The 26,832-nt window shown below is 37.4% G+C and overlaps 1 protein-coding gene across 10 annotated transcripts in view; it reads right to left on the bottom strand.

Annotated features, from left to right (window-relative positions):
* Window positions 1-26,832, bottom strand: part of LOC144973405 (uncharacterized) — a 265,478-nt gene that overhangs the window by 191,049 nt on the left and 47,597 nt on the right. For 2 of the 10 annotated variants that reach the window (XM_078915813.1, XM_078915819.1), the window contains exon 1: window positions 2,108-2,372. The exons of the other annotated variants lie outside the window; for them this stretch is intronic. The gene's annotated coding sequence lies outside the window, so the exon portion shown is untranslated. Of the gene's footprint in view, window positions 1-2,107; window positions 2,373-26,832 lie in introns of those variants that run through there. 10 annotated transcript variants of the gene reach the window in all.

Here is a 26,832-nt window from a genome sequence, read left to right as displayed (position 1 = left end):
GTGTGTGTGTGTGTGTGTGTGTCTGTGTGTCCTTTCAGGCGTGGTGTATGAAAACTTGATCAAATTCATCGCCAAGAAATTTCCAACCGGAATAACCCAGGCGTCTGCCGCAGGGCAGCGCCGCAAAATGACCAATGGCAAGGTGACGTTGTCAAGGCGCAAAACAAAGACCATAACGCTGTGGCACCCTCCCCCCTCCCCCCCCCCCCCCCCCACACACACCCTAACTCCCATCACCACTCCACCCCCCCCCCACCCCCACACTAGCTTCTGTTCTGTTTCAGATATGACCAAGTCTTGCAGCTTGCACCATGGTCAATAGAGAATCGGGAAATTTTCAAGAAAAAAAAATTGTAATCAAGACAACGCCTTGAAGGTCGATAATATGGGTGGTTAGATGCAGGGTCTCCAAAATGTAAACATCCGGTCTGTTCCATCCAGCAATTTGGAATCTGTCTTTTGGCACTGCCATTAACCTGGCCGTGAGTTGTGTAAACTGTATAAGGTACACACCCCTTTAGTAGAGTAAATACACACTCCCAGAAAATGGCAGTATCTGTAATCATTCAAAGTAGGTACTGCCTTCAGAGCCATGAGGCACATGGAGCCTGATATGAGTCTATATCCGCAGGATTCTTGGACTCCGAATGGCGAAGACGGGTGTTTAGTCAATGTTGCTTTAGTGATAAACGGTAAGGTACAATTGCTTGCTACCCATTAGATAGGACTCTCGGCCATCGCAACATATATTATATAATATATGGAGTTATTTAGATCGGACAACAACCTGCTTATCCTGACTGATTTCAAAGAATTTCAGCTGAATTTCCAACATAGAATTTGTCTCTTTGGAAAAGTTGACCTGTCTTCGACCTTTGAGATTCCGGGATGTTCGTTTGTTTTTTGTTTTTTTTTTTTTTTGTTTGTTTTGTTTTGTTTTATTTTATTTTTTTTTAAATTTTGCTGTCTTTTATTTTTGTTTTTATTTGATTTTGGATTGTTGTTTTTGTTAAATTGTAATTATATTCATTTTCAGGTCAATATTATTAAGTCTACCTTTTTAAAAAAAAAAAAAAAACAATATAGTGTAATAATGAGGCGGATGTAGAAATCGGGGTTTTTATCTGTTCATTTGTACGTAGATAAAGAAATACATTTTACTTGTTTGTTTGGGGAGGGGAGGGGTGGTGGTGGTGGTATTCCTTAGGGGTTGCAGGTAATTTAATTATATTAATAAATGAATCTTTGAAATATTTGGTTCGCGAATACAGTTGATTTTCTTACATTAAATATTTCCAAACCTTTCATTATTTTTATCTAATTATGTATAGATAGAATGCGCTTGGCCAAGGAGTTCATAACATTGCCATCCGGAAGTATAACGGACCAACACACAAACTCTGTGTAACCATGAACTTTTATAGTCTGGTTAATACAGTTTAGTGAGAACAACTCACAAACGCGGATGGCAAAAACAATAACAAAGACCTGAGTGACGTCATCTGCATACTATCTATAGAGTGAAAAATACGACAGTTGATATGGAGGCAGCGTGGCTCAGCGGTATGGTTTTTGCTTCATACTCGAAATGTACCGAGATCGAATGCCCGCCACGCTGTGTGACCTTGAGTAAGTCACCTCGCCCTAGCTCAATTTGCGGGACTGTACTGCGGCTGACGCCCGGGGTTATTCCAGTCTTCCATTGGAATAGACCCTAAAAACAAAATTCCCCTATGGGATAAATAAACGGATTTTATTATTTTTTTAAATTATTATATATTTATTTATATTTATTTAAAAACCGAAACAAATATTAAACCTTCATACAACGTTATAACATTCATTCTCTGCAATTTCAACACTCAATTTTCACAGTTTTACATATAGTAATGTATTTGGTCAGGAATTCGATTTCTTTCTAATCTTAGAATTTCTAATCTATTAGAAATTAAATTTCATACATCAAGTTCATCTTGAATAAATACTGTTTATAGAGCAAATTGGTCACAATTTACAAACGTTTCAAATCATGAATTAACAACATTTACATGGGAGAAAAAACAAACTTTTAATTTAAACATTTTTTAAAACACACACATTTTCTTACCGCTAATTCGACGCCATGATCAATAATCACCAAAGGCAATAACTTTGAAATAAATAAATAGCCAATAGTCTGTCCGACACAGTTGATTAATTAATAAAATTCCAAAGTACGCACTCGTATGAGATCTGGGGATCTATGATAATAATTTCAGATCGATCGAAAACAAGTCGACCCCACAATATAATATAACGAATAGTAGCAATATGAGGGTAACCGGTAAGATACTCTGTACTTGTATTACTGTTTATGATGATAATACGGTCTCTCTCTGAGTTCCTGCTCTACTGCCTTGCCTCGTCTGGCTTCAAAAGAACCACTATCGTATTTTGGCCACAATTTTTTTTTTTTCAATTTTGGCAAGAAAATGTTTGACTTCAAATATCGATGGATTAAAATGACCTACAACTTGTCAAATAATTATCTAACCCGAGACTTCTTTAAAGAAGTCTCGGGTTAGATAATTATTTGACAAGTTGTAGGTCGTTTTAATCGATCGATATTTGAAGAAAAAAGTTTTCTCGCCAAAATTGAAAAGAATTTATTTTTTTCTGGCCAAAATTGAAAATGGCCGGAATATGGGAAACCTACCCCCTCTATCTACCTCTCAATACTAACATTCATAATGAATAGCCTTGCTGTGTTAAAAACGAGGGTTTTGGCACCATCAAGTTTAAACTTATGGCAGGTACGGAAACGAGGTATCTTTGAAAAAAAAAATAATGAAAAGGATGGAAGGAAGGAAAGAAAGGATGAAAGGATGGGTGGAAGAATGGAAGAATGGAAAGAAAGAATGAAAAGGTGGATGGAAAGGAAGGAAGGAAGGTAGGGAGGAATGTAATTTTAAAAAAGACTGAGTTAAATGAACTTTATATAATAAATATCCACTAAATATCCACGAAACGTCCTAAAAGCCTTTACAAGGGGTCCCTAGCCAACATCAAAATTTAACATGCAGACGAGACATGACGCCTGTTAGGCGATATTAAATTTTTTTTCGGACAGAGACAACGCTGTTAACGGCCAGGTACCCATTTTACACATGAGTACGGTGAGAGAATGTGATCAGTAAAGAGCCTTTTTCCAAGGATTCATCAACTATGCGCCGAGCAAGGCTCGAACCCAGGACCCAGGATCCGAAAGCGAGTGTCATAACACAAGACAATATGATTAAAGAATTGTTTTGGGGGTTTTTTTTTAACTCACTCAACCCTAACACCGACTATATCCGTAGTTTACCCGGGTTACTTTTACCCCACGCCTATTTATTACCTTTTTTTCTGAAACAAATTATAATATCAAAGCTAATGTTTAAGTTTTTACATGTTAATGGTACTTGAATAAAAGTATTTATGCACATGATCATTTTTAATACATTATTTCCAATTTTGAAAAGTAGCAAAAAAATACTCTAAGATTGAGTGAGTTAATGACTTTTAAAAATACCAAAAAATATTTAAAATATGGGAAAGGTGAAAGAAGGAGAGAATGGAGGATGAAAGACAAAAATGTAGGTAGGAAGATACAGAACAAATAGTCGGTGAGTTAAGAAGTAAAACTATGTGATAACAACCCAGCACTAATGAGTTATTATTGCTTAGCTGGTTTTAGGGCACGGGCATGCGAAACGAAATGTCAAAACCTGTTCCCCTTATTATAATAATAATAATATATGTGAGGGTTTTTTTTTTTTTTAAGTAGTGAAAGTATTTTAGATATTTTTGGGGGGTAAGTACTCACGTTCAAGGAGTGGAGAGAGTTATATATCAAGAGCACACTGTTTAAAGGGTTTAACTGCCATACTCAAGAAAGAAGTGTATTTTTAAAAATTGGACAGAAAACTCGTCCTTCAATCACCGATTTAGTTAAATAACCCTCGCGAGGACCCAGGTTTGAATTTTTTTTTTGGCAAAGATGAGGGTTATTTAAATAAATCGACATTTGAAGGACGAGTTTTCTGGCCAAAGTTTGAAATACGCGTCTTTCTGGAGTACGGAAGTTAACTGGTTAAAGGGTATATTTTAAAAATAGAAATTTCTTGCACGTGACGTATACATAATTATTTTCAGGTCTGATAACTTTAAACAATTTAAATTTAAATTGAGCTTTTATGTAGCGCAGTATCCACTAAAACGTGCTTAAAGCGCTTTACAAGGGTTCCCTGGCCAACAGCAACACTTAGCATGTCGGGCGAGACATGACGCCTGTTTTGCGATAATATTGCCTTTTTTCGGCCATGTACTCATTTTACACCTGAGTACGGTGAGAGAATGTGAGTAAAGAGCCTTTTCCAAGGACTCAACTATGCGCCGAGTCCACCCCCCCCCCCCCAACCACCCACCCCCCCCCCCCCCCCGCCATCCCAAAAAAAAAAAAAAGAAAGATAAAAAACACCCCGCAAATACGTGCACCAAGCTTGGAGACATAACTCTGAATTCTACTGAGGGCTGCGATCATATTGGGGGTCCCGAAAGCTCAAGGGGCTCGGATAGCTCATTTGGTAGAGCACTTGGTTCATACATTTCATCATTGTCCGTGGTCGGATTCGTATCATGACACATTAGAACATTTCCATGGCCGTCAACCTTTATTCCTGACCTTTTTCCTTCCCCCTGTTTCATTCATTATCTTTTAAAATTGACATTCTTTGTACCTAATCATTGTCTGAGCACGTTGCCAATATCAGTGCATGAAATAGATGAGGGATTTCTGTCTATTTGTAAATCATTTCAATCAAAAGCTTGGCAACGTAAGTTTTCTTGCACCAAACATCATATTAATGGCATTTGTTTTATGTTGGGACAGTTTTATGGTACCATATCATCTCGTCTCGTCTCTCTCTCTCTCTCTTTCTCTCTTTCTTTCTCTCTCTCTCTCTCTCTCTCTCTCTCTCTCTCTCTCTCTCTTTTTTTTTTCTTTCTCTCTCTCTCTCTCTCTCTCTCTCTCTCTCTCTCTCTCTCTCTCTCTTTCTTTCTTTCTTTCTCTCTTTCTCTATCTCTCTTTCGTTCTCTCTCTAGAGAGAGAGAGAGAGAGGGAGGGAGAGAGAGAATGAGAGAGGGGTAGAGAGACAGATGTAGTAGAGAGAGGGGGGGTTGGTAGGTAGAGAGAAAGAAGGAGAGAGAGAGACAGACAGACAGACAGACAGAGAGAGAGAGAGAGAAAGAGAGAGAGAGAGAGAGAGAGAGAGAGAGAGAGAGAGAGAGAGAGAGAGAATATGCGTGGACCAATATTTTCATTAGCTTCCTGGAACCGTGATATTTATAATTCCCTGTTTACATCTGGCATTTCTCAATTCCCCTAACCCCTCATCAGTATTGGTGAACGTGTTCGATACACACTTTTCTGAATAATTTCATTTGTGTGAATTTCGGCCTCCAAAATCATTGCCGTGTTTCACTCATTCAACCAAGGGGAGCTACCCAGATGTCCATGTAACGCGTCACGAGAGAAGTAGAGTTACGTCCCTTCTATTGATTCCTCAAATGAATCAGCAAGCAAGGGAACACACCTCCCTGCAGTTAATATGTAGATGGAACTAAATTGACGCCACTCAGCTCTTTATAATTGTTTTTACACATCCATTACACTGATTAGTCTTCACTAAATTCTATCAATCAGACTATAAACGTTTAAGGTTACGCATAGTTTTGTGTGTTGGTATGTAATATCAAAGGTTCAAAACCTGGCGGATGTCATGCATGAGCAGTTTACCTAAACGCATAACTAAACTTTAATGAGATATTCACAAGCTTGTGGGGAAACTGGAAAATGTGTGAAAAGTAGGAAATCAGAATAATTACATGCCTTCATAGTATTCTAAAAAATATTATTAAAAATAAATAAAACATAAACAATACAAACACAGGTACAAAAATAAACACAAAGTAGAAAAAAAAATCAAACAAAGAAACAAACAAAACATTCATAGAAAGGAGAGCATTTTTCACATTTAAGGTGGCTGCTTCAATTATTGTGCGTTCAAATTTCACAGTATTTTTCAACCCAATCCCAAAATAAAAGTGTAAATAATTTTTTTTAAAACCAATATATTATAAACAATTTATTAATTAACTAAATAATTAATTAGTTAATTGACTAATAGAATAATAAATAAATAAATAAATAAATAAATAAATAAATAAATAAATAAATAAATAAATAAATCAATAAATAAATAAATTATTGAAAATTAATCAGGCAATGCGTAAGTGAAAAAAACACTGTGGCAAAACACACAGATTTGCGGTAAGGGTTCAAAGTTCACATGAAGACTAATAATAGTACAATTATAGAAAATTAATCATTTGAGTAGAGGGGAGGTGACGATGAGGTGAGGGGGGGGGGGGGGGGTTGAGGGAGTGACTGTGGAAGGAAGGCGATGGAGGGGGGGGGGGGGGTGGGAGTTGAGGTAGCGGTTGGGGGGGGGGGGGGGGGGTTGGCGATGTTTGAGGGCGGTAGGGGGAGGGGCACAACCATTTAAATCCAAAGATCAATGAAAAACAGTCTTGGTCATTTATCCTCGGCTGACAGCTACAGTAGGTTGGTGTAATAGTAAGTCAGACATACCAAGGGGCAGTCTGACCCCTCACTGTGAGGCGGCCTTCACCAGAAAAAAAATGTTATACTGTCGTATGGGGGGGGGGGGGGGGGGGGGGGGGAAACACCATTTAATTTATTTTCATCTTTGGCCAAAAAAATTTGATATAATTATCGATGGACTATGACGACCAGCAACTTGACCCAAAAAAAAATTAAACCTGGGACTTCCAAGTCTTATATCTTCTATAATTCAGCAGTAAAGTAGTCTCGGGATTGAGAATTTTGGAGTCATCTTGATCCATCTATAAATATTATTTGAAGTTGAAACATTTCTGGCCAAAATCTAAAAAGTCATTTTGTGAGTGTGTGTGTCTGGCAGAAATCAGAAATGGCTTACTAAGAAGACTCGAGGCATTCATCACGGCTGGCCATAGAGGCAGACGGGTCGCTGACCCAAACCCAGGGGTCACGCAGGACTGGTAATAGTTACTACTAAAAAATTGATGGATCTGTGACTTGTAGTTGAAGGTACTATGCAAAAACTGCTGTCCCGAATTCAATTCGTGTTTATAATAATACATTATAAACTTAAGCATTAATAATATTGCGCAATATCCAATTAATGTGCTCATACAAAGCGCTATACAAGAGTTAACTTACTGACCAACAGCAACATTTAAGATGTAGGAGGAGACATGACTCCTGTTAGGCGATATTAGATTTTGTTTCCGACCGAAACAACGTTGTTGCCGACCAGGTACGCATTTTACACTTGAGTACGGTGAGAGAATGTGAGTAAAAAAATATTTTCCAAGGACTCAACTATGCGCCGCTCACAGCGGGACTCGAACCTTGGATAAGACCACAAGACGTTAACGTTTACACATAATTATATCCCGCTGACGGATGTTGTGAGTTTCTTAACTAAACGCATAGCACTAATACCGTTTTGTTAATTAAGTTCCTTGGCCCAAATTGCACTAAAACCTGAATGGTCAATCCATTCATGAGTAAAACCAAAAGTTAGAGGTGCCAAAATGAGCCAATAAGATAGATAGAAAAATAAAGTCAGTAAATGTGACTCATATAATATAGATAGTATGCGCTTGGCTAAGAAGCTCACAACATTGTCATCCGGAAGTATAACGGACCAACACACAAAACTCTGTGTAACCATGAACTTTTACAGTTCTGGTTAATACAGTTAAGTGAGAATTACTCATAAAAGCGGATGGCAAAAAACAATAACAAAGACTCGAGTGACGCCAACTTCATTCTATCTATAGGGGGAACAGCACAAAGTGGAAGAGCATAAATGTAGCACACACAGAAGAAAACCACGATTTGGCGGTAACACTTCTGTGGGTGGCACTGAGAGGCGTGCCCCCCGCCCCCTGTGTGCAGTGTGTGCCTTTTACTAAAACTAACTACATAGTGGTTTTCTCGAGTAACGGCTGGTTCGATCGTTTGGTGACTCAGATCGTGTGAACGGGGGTCAAGGCTATGACCCTTATACTTTGATGATAATACTTGGCTAATAATTCACGACTGATGAGAAAGGAGCAATGCTATCTCAAGAGTGCTATGGTAAGGAGAAAACGCCTGGCGCCCAAAATCGTACTCACTGGAGGTACCAAAATTAAGAGGTTATGGGGAGGGAGATAGACAGACAGATAAATAGATAGATAGAAAGATGACAGATAGATAGACAGATAGATAGATAAATAGATAGATAGATAGATAGATAGATAGATAGATAGATAGATAGATAGATAGATAGATAGATAGATAGATAGATAGATTGATAGATAGATAGATAGATATAATATAGATAGATAGATAGAAAGATGACAGATAGATAGACAGATAGATAGATAGATAGATAGATAGATAGATAGATAGATAGATAGATAGATAGATAGATAGATAGATAGTAGATAGAAGATAGATAGATAGATAGATAGATAGATAGATAGATAGATAGATAGTAGATAGATGATATATAGATAGATAGATAGATAAGATAGATAGAAGATAGATAGATAAAAATGATAGATAGATAGATAGATAATAGATGACTAGAAAGATAGAAGACAGAAGTGAAGATAGATAGATAGATAGATAGATAGATAGATAGATAGACAGACAGACAGACAGACAGACAGACAGATAGATAGATAGATAGATAGATAGATAGATAGATAGATAGATGCGGCGCATAGTTGAGTCCTTGGATAAGGCCCTATACTCACATTCTCTCACCTCAAAAAAAAAAAAAAATCTTAGAAATTGAGCTTTTATATACGCAATATCCACTAAACGTCTCAGGTGCAAAATTAATATCTCAAATTCAATTAATTAAGGAGCAGACACCAGTATGAGATGAGTGCAAAATGAGTACCTGGTCGTTAACAGCGTTGTCTCGGTCGAAATGAAAATGTAATATCGCCTTGCTGGCGCTACGTCTCGTTCTACATGTTAACTGTTGCCGTTGGTCTGGGTCCCTCTTGTAAAGCTCTTTGAGCACGTTTAGTTGATATTGCGCTATATAATTGCTCGAGTTTTTTTGGGTTTTTTTAAGTTTATATATTTCTAGCTGTAGATCTACATTCAATCTTCACGATTTGAACCGTTCCGAACATAACACTGTTTTGAGATGATAGGTCAGATATTTTTCTGAGGCAAAAAATGAGCTTTGTTATTGCGCAATACCCACTAAACTTACTCTAAACTGCTTTACAAAGGGTCCCTGACCAACAGCAACACGCAACATGTACAAGGCATAACGCCCGTTAGGCGATATTACAATACTTTCCGACAGCGACAACGCTGTTAACAGCCAGGTACTGATTTTACATCTGAATACGATGAGAGAATGTGAGTGGAGAGCCTTTTTCTTTTCCAAGGAATCAACTATGCGCCGCTCAGAGCAAGATCGAACCAGGTACTTCCGACCCGACCCGAAAGCGAGTGTCATACCACAAGACCACGTAGCCGCACATAGGCAATAAAAAATAATATAATGGATGTAATTATGTGGATATCGAATTCAAATTCAAAGCACGATTTGTTGCGGAAAACTATTGATTACAGATATATGAATACAGTTTTACCTTGAAATCAAGTGGCTGAAGATATCAGAGATATCATTTCACTAACACTTGAAAATATCTCGGAATTCTTCATGATTCAGATCTAAATCGGAGAATTGCCTTGAAGAGAAATACTATACTGCACATTATGTGCTCTATACAAATTTTAGAACATTTGTTTTGAAATATAACTTTATGAGTTTAGCATGTGTGGAAGGGGATCGTGGGGTGGGAAGATATGAGAGAGAGAGAGAGAGGGAGAGGGGGAGAGTGTGTACGTGTGTGTTTGTATGTGTGTGTGTGTGTGTGTGTGTGTTTGTTTGTCGGATGCCGTATACATGTGCGGTGTTTTGTGAGAAAATTAGATGGAGAGAGAGAGAAAGAGAGAGAGAGAGAGAGAGAGAGAGAGAGAGAGAGAGAGAGAGAATGGATATATATAGATAGGAAAGTAGGAAAATAGAGAGACTAAGTGGGTAGGATGAGGAAGAAGGGAGAGAGAGTGAGGCGAGACACTGGTATAAATTGAATTTATACATCTTTTCACACAGTCAAATAAACTCTCTCTCTCTCTCTCTCTCTCTCTCTCTCTCTCTCTCTCTCTCTCTCTCTCTCTCTCTCTCTCACACACACACACACACACACACACATATACACTTTGACAAACAACCACATAAAAGCACGTTTCAATAATAATTTCAGGCGAAACTGAATTGAAATTCCTTTCAAGTCGTCGTCATCAAAATGGTTCACAACCAGTCTACTTCGATGTCCTAGTTCACAACCAAACTGATTCCAATTACGAATGGTTATGTTGAGCACACACCTGCCGCCGTCATTGAAGACTCAAGGCTAATAGGCTAAGTTGTGTTGATTTGGAAATAAGATGAGAATTAATAAAGAAATGATGTATAAATAAATAACAACAGCAATAATAATAATAATAATAATAATAATAATAATAATAATAATAATAATAATAATAATAAATAATAATAATAATAATAATAATAATAATAATAATGATGATGATGATGATGATGATGATGATGATGATTGATGATGATGATATGATGATGATGATGATGATGATGATGATATGATGATGATGATGAGTGATGATGATGAATGATGATGATGATGATATGATGATGATGATGATGATGATGATGATGAGATATGATGATGATGATGATGATGATGATGATGATGATGATGATGATGATGATGATGATGATGATGATGATGATGATGATGATGATGATGACGATGACGATAATGATGATAATGATAATAAGTACGAGTTTTCTGTTCAATTTTTTAAAATACGTGTTTTCCATAGAAGGGCAGCTAACTGGTTACACAAAATACAAGATTTATTTCATTACAGTATCGCTGACAAGTGATGAAAATACAAGTTAAATTCACCACGTAAAATACAGGTGAAAATAGAGTGACGGATTCCTGATGAGGATCGAAATCAGGTAGGAGGTGAGATATCCAGCAACAGATGGACCGTGAAAGTGACGGATGGAAGGAAACACGGGTGGTGATGAGATCTATTCTAGCACTGATCCATTCAACACTCGAATAATATCTAACACCCTCTCTTCTCGTAGCCATCGTTAACTTAACTTCTCCGCCACAACATTCTATAGATAGAATGCGCTTGGCCAAGGAGTTCACAACATTGCCATCCGGAAGTATAACGGACCAACACACAAACTCTGTGTAACCATGAACTTTTATAGTCTGGTTAATACAGTTTAGTGAGAACAACTCACAAACGCGGATGGCAAAAACAATAACAAAGGCCTGAGTGACGTCATCTGCATACTATCTATAGATAGAATAACATTGCCATCCGGAAGTAGAACGGACCAACACATAAAACTGTGTGTATCCATGAACGGTTATAGACGGGTTAATACAGTTCAGTGAGCATTACTCATAAACGCGGATGGCAAAATACAATAACAAAGACCTGAGTGACGTCATCTTCGAACTATCTATAGATCTCTGACTATCCTTTTCGCTATTGATGCTATGCGTTTAGTTTTTTTTAATAAAATCACAACATCGCCAGACGGATAATAATAATCGTACAACACACATAAACTATGTGTAACCTTGAAACGTTTCTATTCTGATTGATAGAATTAGTGAGAATACAATAAAAATGGCTGTATTAGAATTGTATTATTAGATACATAGATGTAAGGTAAATAGATAGAGAGAGAGAGAGAGAGAGAGAGAGAGAGAGAGAGAGAGAGAGAGAGAGAGAGAAATCTTGATTGCATCCAGAATCGATCTCGGTCCCTTTGCTTGTGAACCGAGAGCTGTACCAACTGAGCTATCGGGACCCCCTCCCATCTCAATAACAACAACAACAACAACAACAACAACAACAACAACAACAACAACAACAAATATTTTCCCCCGGCACAACAATCTTCCACCACCTGCCCCATCTTATCCTTTTCTCAAACCCCATTCCACTCACACTCCTAAACATTCTTGATCTAGAACTCTTCCACTGATCAACGCCACAATAATTCCTTATAATCAAAAGATAATAGGCATATATAATAATATTAAGTACGATTTGCCACCTGACCTGTCATCAAAGTTACCCCTGATGGTATGGGTGAGTACCATTATCATCTATTATTATCTAGAGATGTTAATGGTGAGAACGTAGACGTCTGGGGTGTCTACCAGGCCTGCCAACTTCAAAATTTAAAAATTCGTAATTTTTAGGAGATAAAACGTGTTCTCACTATATATAATTAACTTTAAAAATTAACAATTTACCCTCACAATGATTAGATTACGCTTAAAAATCTTTAAAATTATGTAGTCTGGTATCAACTTTCACTTTCAATATGTTTTAATGACTTAGGGATGCTCGTGAAGTTCTGAAATAGGAACCAAAATGTCGTAATTCTACAAATGTTTTCGTAATAGCAGACAGGTCTGGTCTACCTAACAAGGTGATGATTTTACATTTGGATATATGAATAATAATATAGTGGGTGGAAAGTCAGAAAAATTATAACAATAAAAAAATACAATAGATTATAATAATATTCCATTCATTTTACCCTGGGCAAACTCCCATTGTCGGCGAATACTGGCTTACCAAGGCGTGCATTTATATACAGGTCTGATATCCGAACCCACTAATGGGCCTAGTTAAACATTGTTGAAATGGACAATATTTTGCGTTATTTTTTATATTTTTTAAATTTGTTTTCCGGTTTCCATTACAACAATGAGCCCATAAGCATTTGGGTTATCAGGCCTGCTAATACGTGCACGCCGTGGCTTACCCATTTAATTCTAATTAAGGTGTGTGTGTGTGTGTGTGTGTGTGTGTGTGTGTGGGTGTGTGGGTGTGTGTAATAATCAATAAATAATTCTCCCCTGGTTTATTTGACATATTCATTTCGTCTCATGTGTGTATTGCTTTTACGTGGAATAAAAATAAAAGAAAATTTTACGTCTGGTATTTTTTGTTTCTTCATGGTGACTCTAACATAACTCATATGAATCATATGATTATTGCGTTGGTTCACAGGTGGGTGGATGCCTTACACGCGTATCATCATTATATTATTATAATTACAGCTTGCTAGAGGCAGTGAAAAATCAAGACCCTCCATAAGGTAAAGGTATCTGAAGACTTTGTCTTTCCCCCCTATTCAATTTATTTCATGAATAAATATTCTCTCTCTCTCTCTCTCTCTCTCTCTCTCTCTCTCTCTCTCTCTCTCTCTCTTCTCTCTCTCTCTCTCTCTCTCTTCTCTCTCCTCTCCTCTTTCTCTCTCCCTCCCTTCTCTCTCTCTCTCTCTCTCTCTCTCTCTCTCTCTCTCTTCCTCTCTCTCTCTCCCTTCTCTCTTCTCTCTTCTCTCTCTCCATCTCTCTCTTTCACATACTGACACACACACACACACACACACACACACACACACACACACACACAAATTAATTGCGAACACCACAATAAACAATACGATGCGAATGTTTTTACAAGTGTATTTTGGAAAACAAATATTAATACAGGTGCATTTCAGCATATAAACCTTACACGAATACATGGAGGAGGAGGGCGATGACGAAATCATAAATGAATCAAACAAAATATGTTTTTAAAAGATATTTTTTTAAAACGTCATTCCCTTAAAAATCAAGCTACAGTGTCTCGAGAAAAGAACGAGATAACCGAAGGCATTAGCCGAGGTACAGGACAAAATCACTTGCTCAAGTAAATGAATGAAATGCAACAGCGGGGTTCGAACCGGGTGTGAAAGTGCAATCGATGTGCAATAATAAACGCTTGGTTATCTTGCCCCAACAATAGATAGTTTGCGCTTGGCTAAGAAGCTCATAACATTGCCATCCGGAAGTAAAACGGACCAACACACAAAACTGTGTGTATCCATGAACGTTTATAGTCAGGTTAACACAGTTCAGTGAGCATTACTCGTAAACGCGGATGGCAAAAAAACAATAACAAAGACCTGAGTGACGTCATCTTCGAACTATCTATAGATAGAATGCGCTTGGCCAAGGAGTTCACAACATTGCCATCCGGAAGTATAACGGACCAACACACAAACTCTGTGTAACCATGAACTTTTATAGTCTGGTTAATACAGTTTAGTGAGAACAACTCACAAACGCGGATGGCAAAAACAATAACAAAGGCCTGAGTGACGTCATCTGCATACTATCTATAGTTTGCGCTTGGCCAAGAAGCTCATAACATTGTCATCCGGAAGTAAAACGGACCAACACACAACACTGTGTGTATCCATGAACGTTTATAGTCAGGTTAACACAGTTCAGTGAGCATTACTCGTAAACGCGGATGGCAAAAAAACAATAACAAAGACCTGAGTGACGTCATCTTCGAACTATCTATAGATAGTTCGAAGATGACGTCACTCAGGCCTTTGTTATTGTTTTTGCCATCCGCGTTTGTGAGTTGTTCTCACTAAACTGTATTAACCAGACTATAAAAGTTCATGGTTACACAGAGTTTGTGTGTTGGTCCGTTATACTTCCGGATGGCAATGTTGTGAACTCCTTGGCCAGGCGCATTCTATCTATAGTGAACACCCACTGCTGCTATGATACAATATATCCCTTCACCCCCCCCCCCCCCCCCCACACCCCCGGGCTTGAGTTGGACTCATGAGAAAAACAAGCCAAAAAAAAACCTTACTAAGCTACTGTCATATTCTGAAGGAAAAAAAAAAAAAAAACTTTTTATGAAAATTTTGGACAGAAAACTCGTCCTTCAATAAATATCGATCGATTAGAACGACCCTACCTTATCTTGTCAAAAACTATCAAACCCGAGACTTTAATTGAAGTCCAAGGTTTGAGAGTTTTTTGGGGGGTCTTTTGTTTTGTTTTGTTTTTTGTTGTTGTTTTTTGTTTTTTTTAATTGTTTTTTTTTTTTTTTTTTTTTTTTGTTTGTTTGTTTTTTTAATATATTCTTATAATATTATGATGAAGTAGGGTAATTATAATCGATGGCTATTTGAAGGACGAGTTTTCTGGTCCATTTTTTATTTTTTCATCGTGGTTTGTATATTTGTTGGTGAGGGTGGTATAGGTCAGGTTGTGACGTACTAGGCCCTGATGGTAACATTTTAGATGATCTATTGGTCGATACCATATTGTGTTTGGAATCAAATATGACGATTGTCATTCAATATGAATAGGCCATTATGGTGATTATTGTCATGTTATAAATAGAATCAGACATTAAAATCGGTGTGGGTGTGAAGGTAGGTAGTTGGTAGGTAGAGGTAAACTGTTTATTGATACGTCATCTTGTCATTAAGAGTAATAGCGCAAGGTTGGGGGGGGGGGGGGGGGGGGGGAGGGGGGGGGGGGAGTGTCAAGTAACACACGTCATGATGTATACATACGTCAGATTTAAAAGACCTTCTTTATGTAGGTCGTCGACCAGGGTTGCCAGTTTGGTATTCAATGCCAATTTTTTTTATTTTTAATGTTTGGGTTTGTTGTTTTTTAAAAAAGACTTTCGGAATCTACAAATCAACAAACTATGAGCTTGTCACTTTTATCAAAATAGAATAATTTAGAGCACAACCCAATGTATAATCATAATGGAGATCAAAACGATAAATATCCAAAGTACGATTGATCAACGCCGACGTCCACTTATTTGAAGGTCTGATAACCCAATTCATTGTTGTTATGGAAATCTCAAAATATGACGCAAAATATTGTCCATTACAATAATGTTAAACTAGGCCCATTAGTGGGTGGTTCGGATGTCAGACCTGCATACATGTACGCGTCGATTAACGCATTTCCGTTTTGGAGGTGTGTTTGGGGAGGGGGGAGGGGGAGATTCGGTTAAATTTTCGACTTGAATAAATAACTAAATGAACGCAAACTGACGAAGCTCCTTTGTGTCATCAATATTATAGAAAGTGTTGCCGACACAAACTGCTTTAACCAGTTAACCGCCGGATTCTGGAGGAAAAAAAAAAAAAAAAAAAAAAGTCGTATTTAAAAATTTGGCCAGGAAAATTGTCCTTCAAATTATAGATCGATTTTAACGACCTTCAAATTGGCAAACACTCTCTCAAACTTGTGATTTCCTTGAAGACTTACGGAGTCCTAGATTTGAGAGATTTTGCCGAGATAAAGGTCAAGTCATTTGAAGGACGTGTTTTCTGGCTAAATTTTAAAATACGTTTTGTTTGATTTTTGTTTTGTTTTTGTTTTTTTGGGTTTTGTTTTTTTTTTTTTTTTTTTTTTTTTTTTTTTTTTCTAGAATACGCAGTTGACTGATTTCACATTACAGTATTTGTAATTGTATTTTATTTCCTATGATCGGATACAAGGAGTGAACCCAAACTACACAGTAAGATCCTTGATCTGACCACACACCTACTATGACAACCACAAACCAACACACGTCACTGATACAATAGATCCGTTTATATAGCAAACAATTTAGATAGACGCATGAAGGGTAGATCTAGATATCTTAACAAAAGGAAAAAAAAAAAAACTATTATAGAAGGTGCGAAGTTAACATCACATAATTTTAGACAGCCTGGAAGTGATAAATTCTCAATCAATCAGGCAGTATGCGCTTGGCTAAGAATAACCATTTTGAGACTGCTGTACACATTATATCGCGCCTACCTTACTTCTCTCTCTCTCTCTCTCTCTCTCTCTCTCTCTCTCTCTCTCTCTCTCTGTGTGTGTGTGTGTGTGTGTGTGTGATCTCTCTCTCTCTCTCTCTCTCTCTCTCTCTCTCTCTCTCTCTCTCTCTCTCTCTCTCTCTCTCTCTCTCTCTCTCTCTCTCATTTCACTCTACACACGCTTGACTTCGATCTTCTTCAATAAAATCAATCCAAAAAGCATTCATAACAATACGTACTTATGACACATAAGTCTGTATCCTTACGTTTTTAACATTACCGCGTCTACAAAAGAGCTTACTTTACAATTACAAAAAGCCCTTTTTCACTTTTTCTTTCTTTTGTTTCCATTAAAAAAAAACGGTTACTCCATAAACCGATCTATTACAGTGACTTCAAACTTGTCAAACATTCTTAAATCCGAGACTTTCTTGGATTTTTTTTCTTTTGTTTTTTTTTTCGTCCCAGGTTTGTCCAAGTTTGGAGAGTCTTTTGGGGTTTTTTTTTGTTGCCAAGACGAGGGTCATATTCATCGATCGATATCATTTGAAGCGCGAGTTTTCGAGCCTAAATGTTAAATAGGTACGTGTCTTTTGTTTGTTTGTTGCTGTTGTTTATTTATTTATTCATTTATTTATTTATTTATTTTTGGTTTGCCTTGGTTTGGGGTTTTTTGTGGGTTTTTTGTTTCTTTGTTTTGTTTGTTTTTGTTTGTTGTTGTTCTGTTTTGTGGGGGGGGGGGGTTGGGGTTTTTTTTTTTTTTTGGGGGGGGGGAGTTCATTATTTTTTGTTGTTTGTTTTGTTTTGATTTTGTTTAGTTTTGTTTTTGGTTTATTTGTTGTGTTGTTTTTTTTTTTTTGTTTTTTTTTTTTTGTACTGTGGCGGGAGTTGTTTATTTCTTGTTTTTTTTTTGTTTTTGTTTTTTTTAATTTTGTTTTTGTTTTGCTTTGTTTTTTCATAATACCCCAGTATAGGGAGTAAACACATTCTGGCCAGAACATTTTATATTATTTCTTTAATCATTTTTCTTAAAATGTTTTTTGTAAAAGCGTGGCTAAAAAAAAAAAAAACACAACTTCATGAATTCCCGTGTTAATCGGTGCTAAATAGGACCCGGTCGTCTAAATTCATTGCCTGCATTGTTTCTATCTTCGTCGCCGAGCCCTGTGTTTTGGATTCCAGGCCAGCCGGCAGCAAAGGATAGATAATCCCTGGCAGGATTATCTGCCGATCGAACCTGACCACCCGTGGCTTGGGTGATTGACCAATCAACCGGAACGACACACGGTGGTGGTGGTGGTGTGTGTGTGTGTGTATGTGTGTGTGTGTGTGTGTGTGAGTGTCCGTGGGAGCGGGGAAGCGGAGGAGTGGAACGGATTGGGTGAAAGTGGTGGGAAGAAAAAGCCTGGGAAAGTATCATGGTCTATTTATTACGTCGATGCATATCATTAGAATCAAAATATAAATATAATATATAAATGATTGACCATAAGTAAATAATAATATTCCCTTTATTCATTTCCATTGGTGGAATTTTATCTTTAGGGTCTATTCCAAAGGAAGACTGGAATTACCCAGGCGTTAGCCGCAGTGCAGCGCCACAAACTGAGCTACGCGAAGTGACTTGGTCAAGGTCATTCAGCGCAGTGGGTATTCGAACTCGGTACATTTCAGGTTAGAAGCATAGACGGTGCTGCTGAGTCAAGCTGCCGCCGTCAAGAGATTGATTAAATCAATAAGTGAAAAAGTAAACGCAAAACTAAACAATAAAAATAAACAGAATAGATAGATATATGAATGCAGAATAAATAAATAAATAAATAAATAAATAAATAAATAAATAAATAAATAAATAAATAAATAAATGAACAAGTAGTAAATAAATAGATAAATTGAAAACAAACAAACGAACAAATAATGCTGTCCAAATGATAGAAAGCATTTTCTTTTCTACTGTTCAATTCACGCTTCAGAAACCAGAATAAACTCAGTCTCCAGTGACCTCATTGGAAAAAAAAGAAAAAGAAAAATACAAGACAGATAGACAAAAAAAAAATAGATGTAACGAAATTGTTTATTGTTTTAAGCCAGCCCTGTTTATGAGTGATTTTCACTAAATTCTATCAATCATACTATAGATGCTGTGCGCTTGGCTAAGAAACTCACAACATTGCCATCCGGAAGTATAACTGACCAACTCACAAAACTCTGTGTAACCTTGAACTTTTATAGTCTGAATGATACCGTTTAGTGAGAATTACTCATTAACACGGATGGCAAAATACAATAACAAATAACAAAGACCTAAGTGACGTCAACTTCATTCTATCTATAAGCAAATACCTCACAGCAAACTAAAGAGGGTCTCGAGTTCGATTCCTGCCTCGACACCTTATCATTATGCAGGAAGATAACGGAACGGCCCAGGTATGTGTTAGTGTTCCCTGCCATTCTGTCATGTCCTGGCACTGACATAACCCACCGATGATGGGAGACAGGTAACAAGGAACGAGGTAATGCAACAGACAGGGGGGGGGGGGGGGGGGGGGGGGGGGACATAAACAACGCAAGGTGACGCCGTTATGAGGTCAACCAGTTGGCGGCTGGGATGTATGACCTTAACATCGATATGCGTTAACCTGACCTACTTCTGCCATTCTCGAACAAAAACACAGCTTAAAAAATCAATTTTTGGCCATACATGTGTATGTTAAAAAAATATCGATTGAAATTTGAAACCAAACATTTTTTTAAAGAAAGAAAAGACAAAAAAAAAAAAAAGATTTGTGAATTTATTACATATGTGTAAGGATTAAAGAAAAAAAATATCCACAATATGGCGTTTAGTTATTAAAAAAAAAAAAAGAACAAAAAAAAAAACAAAAAAAATCACAACCTCCGCTAGCTGGATATCACGTATCAACATTCAACACACAAAACTATAGATAGTTCGAAATTGACGTCAATCAGGTCTTTGTTATTGTTTTTTGCCATCCGTGTTTATTCTCACTAAACGGTATAGATAGTATGCGCTTGGCTAAGAAGTTCATAACATTGCCATCCGGAAGTAGAACGGACCAACACACAAATCTGTGTGTATCCATAAACGTTTATAGTCGGGTTAATACAGTTCATTGAGCATTACTCATAAACGCGGATGGCAAAAAACAATAACAAAGACCTGAGTGACGTTATCTTCGAACTATCTATTAACCAGACTATAAACGTTCAAGGTAACACATAGTTTTGTGTGTTGGTACGTGATACTTCCGGATGGCAATGTTGTGAACTCCTTAGCCAAGCGCATACTAACTATAGATAGAATGCGCTTGGCCATAGAGTTCACAACATTGCCATCCGGAAGTATAACGGACCAACACACAAACTCTGTGTAACCATGAACTTTTATAGTTGGTTAATACAGTTTAGTGAGAACAACTCACAAACGCGGATGGCAAAAAACATAACAAAGGCCTGAGTGACGTCATCCGCATACTAACTATATCGTAGATGCTTTGCGCTTGGCTAAAAAACTCACAACATTGCCATCCGAAAATATGACGTACCAACACACAGAACCATATGAAACCTTGAACGTTTTTAGTCTTGTTAATCCAGTTTAGTGAGAATTACTCATAAACATAGATGGCAAGAAACAATAGCAAAGACTTGAGTGACGTCAACTTCGTTCCTTCTTAAACTATGGCCAGCATTGCAGGAAATCAGAAATAGAAAATTTAGGAGGGAGAGAGAGAGAGAGAGAGAGAGAGAGAGAGAGAGAGAGAGAGAGAGAGAGAGAGAGAGAGAGAGAGAGAGAGAGAGAGGGGGGAGCGAAAAAAAGCCCAAGCCGTTCTATCAACTAAAAGTGCTCAAAGCGCTTTATGAGGAAAACAAGAGATATATTAAAGAGGATTTTGCAAGCACACATAGGAGAATTGCCTCACAGGCCGCATCAACAAACAGAAGAGCATCAGATACAACCTCAAAACAATAAAATATAGATAGATATTATGTATTATCTACATGATGACAAACCAAACAAAATGAAACTCGATAGGCAGCACAGCAAGTCTAAAAGGGAAGGAACTCTTGTGTCATTTGAAAAGAATAAACAAAGTGACGAGGACATAAATTTAAATATGACACTTGAAACGAACAGATATTACTGTCATAAAATGTATAACAAAAATACGAATAGTTATAATAATACAGTCATATCTCGTTAAACCGGGTACGGTCTTTGTAAAACATTCAGGATTATCCCTCTTCTTTTGCTTGAGTTTAATTAATCAAAAGAAGTTTACGAGACTTTCAGTCATATTTGCCAATAAGAGAGGAACAGAAAGAAAATGAGCAAAAAATAAGTAAGGTTAAGGGCTCTCAGCCCGGCTCATAAGCGGTGGTTTAAAACAACAAACAGTTTCGAGGTACTTAAACTGGGAAACTTTGGCTCACAAAGGCTACATAAAGAGGGGAGATGGAAAAAAAAAAAGGGGGGGGGGGGGTTTAAGGATAACACATGCTTATTACACATGTAGAGTCCGGACAGTGGAGTCAGTGGCAATTTGTTACAGTTAGACAACCTACACCATGTCAATAACTATGCAAATTTGGATATGATAATGAGCAAAACGTTGAATGAAGCTAAATCCCTTCTCTTGTTTGTGGCTAAACCTGACCTTCGACTCTAACTAATTTGCATAATCTTAACCTCGTTACAGTCTAGTCTAGTCTAGTCATGGTGGATAATATAATAAAGCTGTGATTGTCGTATATGGCCAAATATGTGTTTTAAAAGTTTGGCCAGAAAACTTTTACTTGTCCATTAAATTAAAATGGCCTTCAACTTGTCATAAATTCTTAAACCCGAGACGACGGTGTCGTCTAAGAATTTGGAATTTAAGAATTTATGACAAGTTGAGGGGGGGGGGGGGGTCATCTTAATCGATCGATATAAAATAATATGAAATCAAAGTTTTTGTGGCCAAAATGTAAAAAAAAGTTTTTAAAACCGCGTTTTGGCAAAATATAGGAAGGGATGATTAATTTGGCCGGAAATCTTGTGACGTAAAACAAGGTAACATGTCCCATATTTTTTTGTTAGCGATCTTCACTTTCACCCATTGTTACTTCATCAAAGAGAGTGTTATACACTTTATGGTTGTTTTTATTGACAATGATAGATCACAATCGATAAAGCCAATAAAGATTGTACCGAAGTTGGTCTGAGTTTTTTTCACTATCAAGCTCGTGTAAATAATCTGTTAGTAATAATAGCAGTGGCGGTTCTAGCCTATTTACAGTGGTTGGGCAAAGATGATCCGGTCATATATATATATATATATATATATATATATATATATATATATATATATATATATATATATATATATATATATATATATATATATATATATATATATATATTTTTATTTTTTTTTTTAATTATAATTTTTTTTTCACCTTTAAAAAAATATTTCAACAACAATAATCACAAATAATCACATTCACAATGAAATGACAATACAAGTAGATTTTAATTATTCCAAACGTAATCAAAAAATAATCACGAAAGAGAATACAACTAAAAACTAAAGCGACGAGACATAATGCGACAACACCTTGACAATAGAAGTCCCATTTCGTTCACTCGAAAAATTAAAGAGATGCTTAAATCCCTCAACGGCGAGATTAATATTTCTGTTACATTACTGGTTTTCAGTAGTATGTAGTAACCTTAAAGTTTTCATCGAGAAGCAACAACAGCGATATGACTCGAGTTTCATTCAGAGCTGAAATTGCATCATTTTTACTGCTGTCTTGGTGGTTAGAATGATTGTGCCGGTGGTGGTAGTGGTTGGAATAGTGGTAGCGGTGGTGGTGGTGGTGGAGGAGGAGGAGGAAGACGAGGCGGTGAGGGAGGATGTAATTATGATAGTGGTTTTGGTGGTGCTGTTGGTTAGAATGATAGTTGTGGAGACGATTGTTGTACTTGTTGTTAATATTGTTGTTGTTGTTGTTGTTGTTGTTGTTGTTGTTGTTGTTGTTGTTAATGATGATGATGATGATGATGATGATGATGATGATGATGATGATGATGATGATGATGATGATGATGATGATGACAACCACGATGTCGTCGACAATGATGGTTACCACCATACGATATTACAAAGTTTATTTAATCTTAGGCTTTCGCCAATAATTCACACAATACAATTAAGACAAAAGAATGTTATCAATCTCTCCTCATGCATTCGTTATACTATCACAATAACGACCGTGTTATCTTTACTCCTTCCCAATGCTATCTATACAAGAGTGCTATGCTCCTTCCCCAACCAACCCCTAGCTTCCCGCCTCTTCGTCGCGAACTATCTTATGTATGTATTAGCTTCAGGACGGGCAATTACGGAATCTGCCCACCCTTCCTTTAAACGTCTTTATTTCCTCTATAACTTAGAATTCAACTCTCTCCTTACTCAGAAGAGTATTTCTCGTATACTAATTCAATTGTTTAGAAAATCAAAATGGTGGTTGTATTAATATTTATTTAGTCGTGACTTTTGAATGAAATGTTTTGTTTTATTAGAGGAAATACAATAGAAAATTACATTGTTTTGCAAAATTATTTAGTCTGGCAATAAAAATACAGCGGTAATTACTTTAAGAATAATAAAAAAAAGAACTAACAAATTAATTTGTTAAAAAACAAAAACAAAAAAAACAACAAAAAACAAATAAGAAAACAATTTAAATAAATGAGTTTTGAGAAGTACTTAAAAAAAACGAGAAAAAAAAAGAAATAATTTAAATGGATAAACAATATATATAAAACAACACAAATTAATACTAAATTGATATAATATTAGTAAGTTAATAAATTTAATTCAATACTGGAACCTTCCCAAAGTCATTACATCAATGGTACCAGCACAAGTAAGGCAATAAATAAGAAAAAGTTCGTTTGCCAAAAGCTCTATTCAGTGTTCACTGGTTATTAAGGTGGGCTCATTTGAATTAGCCCGACCTAGTACTAGAGAGGCCAGACAGCAAAAATCGGAGTTAGTTCACCGTCAGGCGACGTGACGATGAGATGACGATGTGGGCGGAGTGGAGTGGTTGGGGAGGGGAGGGGGGGGGGGGGTTGATAAAAAGAACAGGAGCGTATCCTGGTTTATGCATTACGGGGTGCATGGTCATTCGCAATCTATCAAAAATACACACAAATTGATTTCAGTACGAAGTATCAAGTTTAAGTAGTAACTTTTGAAATTATCTAATTTAGATTAGATTATTTCGGACCTGGTAATACAGCTTATAACTTGAAAAAAAACAGGCTGGTATTTGCCCACCCTGCCCATTATTACCAGCCGTCCCTGAATAATAGCTTTTTAAAGAATTCCGTGTGTGTTTGTGTGTGTGTGTGTATGTGTATGTAGATGTGTGTGGTCTGTGTTTGTGTTTTTTGTAGATGTTTGTTGATGTGTGTTTGTGTATAATATGTAGATGTGGGTTGGTGTGTATGTCGATATGTGTTTGTGTGTATGTATGTGTGTGTTCGTGTGTGTATGTATGTGTGTGTTCGTGTGTGTATGTATGTATGTGTGTGTTCGTGTGTGTATGTATGTATGTGTGTGGTGTGTGTATGTATGTATGTGTGTGGTGTGTGTATGTATGTATGTGTGTGGTGTGTGTATGTGTGTGGTGTGTGTATGTGTGTGGTGTGTGTATGTGTGTATGTGTGTGGTGTGTGTATGTATGTATGTATGTGTGTGGTGTGTGTATGTGTGTGTGTTTCGTTAGGAATTGATCATCCAACAGCATATTTCCCACGCCTTTTATTTGATCCTACAAGGTTGGAATATATTTACTGAGTTAATTCCCCTGGATATGTGTAAGTGTCCGCTCTACTCGCCTTGGCGGACTCATCAAGAGCTGACCGCTTTCACGGTGATACCTGGGAGTGAGCAAAACACATATACACAAACAAATACACACTCTGGCAAACACACACACACACACACACACACAAATAGACACAAACACACATATATACACACACATACATACATGTCCTACACTTCCAAAGACATAAAAATTGATATGATATCTGGTTACGCAAGATACCAGTCCCTCTACCTTTACCTCTTTCTCTCCTGCCACGACAATCACACCACTTCTTCTTCTTCTTCTTCTTCTTCTTCTTCTTCTTCTTCTTCTTCTTCTTCTTCTTCTTCTTCTTCTTCTTCTTCTTCTTCTTCTTCTTCTTCTTCTTCTTCTTCTTCTTCTTCTTCTTCTTCTTCTTCTTCTTCTTCCACCTCCTCCTCCTCCCCCTTCCAACGCATCCTTTTCTTCCTCCTCCTCCTCCTCCTCCTCCTCCTCCTCCTCCTCCTCCTCCTCATCCTCCTCCTACTCGTGCGGCTATGTGGCCTAGTGGTATGAAACTCGCTTTCGGATCGGAAGGTCCTGGGTTCGAGCCTCGCGCTCGGCACATAGTTGAGTCCTTGGAAAAGGCTCTTTACTCACATTCTCTCACCATACTCAGGTGTAAAATGAGTACCTGGCCGTTAACAGCGTTGTCTTTGTCCGAAAAATTGTAATATCGCCTAACAGGCGTCATGTCCCGTCCTACATGTTAAATGTTGCTGTTGACCAGGGACACCTTGTAAAGCGCTTTGAGCACATTTAGTGGATATTGCGCTATATAAAGCTCAATTATTATTATTATTATTATTATTATTATTATTATTATTATTATTATTATTATTATTATTATTATTATTATTATTATTATTACTCCTCCTCCTCCTCCTCCTCCTCCTCCTTCACCTCTTATTCTGAATGTGCACGGCCCGACAATCACTTGTCTCCGAGACAAAGATGAATTTGATAATGACACCGAACCATTACCATCCCTTGTACGGAATGTCTAAACAATGCCCTGGAATGCCCAACCTAAATCATGTATAATGGTAGAACAAAAGACAGAATCGGGGCATGAATCGATACATTCCTTTGGTAATCGATTATCGATCCAACCGCATACCGTATGGGATAATTGATGGGGGAAGAGAATCATGGATGGCGGAAGACGCGCCCGCACAGCTGGTGGTAAAACAATGAAACTAATGAGGATTTGTACGAAATAAAAGAAGCAAATGTGGAAAGGAAAGAAAGGCGATTGGAGAGGGGTTGGGGGGGGGGGGGGGGGGGTAGAGAGAAAGTGAATGAGCGAAAGAGTAAGTGAGTGAGTGAGTGAGTAAGCGAGTGAGAGGGGAGAGAGAGGGGGGGGGGGGGCAGCGATGAGAGAGACTGAGGGAGGGATAGAGATTTTTTTCCCCACTTAGGTAGAAAGAGAGGAGGTGAGAGCCGGGGGTTCGAACCAGTAGCAATTAGCCTCGACTTGTCAACAACAAAAAGTCAAGCCATGGTAAACGTGGTCAGTGGTCGGATGGGTAGCATTGAGTAACATTAATCACGGAAAAATTTAGTTCCCTTGGGTAAGGGACTTAATACACATTACCCCTGTCGACTCAAGAATGAGTTAGTACCTGGTTACAGTGACGGATAGTGTAAAGGTGTGGGTACTAAGAGGTCATATTGGTATGATATGGAATACGACCTACTGGGAGGATAGATAAAATATTGTGAAACGCATTGAGCATGGTAAATCCGTGGAAATGTTCTATAGATAGAATGCGCTTGGCCAAGGAGTTCACAACATTGCCATCCGGAAGTATAACGGACCAACACACAAACTCTGTGTAACCATGAACTTTTATAGTCTGGTTAATACAGTTTAGTGAGAACAACTCACAAACGCGGATGGCAAAAACAATAAAAAAGGCCTGAGTGACGTCATCTGCATACTATCTATATATAAATTATCAGAATTATT

The sequence above is a fragment of the Berghia stephanieae genome, chromosome 5 (genome assembly GCF_034508935.2).
Source record: "Berghia stephanieae isolate SIO BIC M18660-M18661 chromosome 5, UCSD_Bste_1.3, whole genome shotgun sequence".
Lineage (NCBI taxonomy): Eukaryota > Metazoa > Mollusca > Gastropoda > Nudibranchia > Aeolidiidae > Berghia > Berghia stephanieae.
Note: the sequence above shows the minus strand (reverse complement) of the source record. Positions and strands in the feature narration are given on the sequence as shown.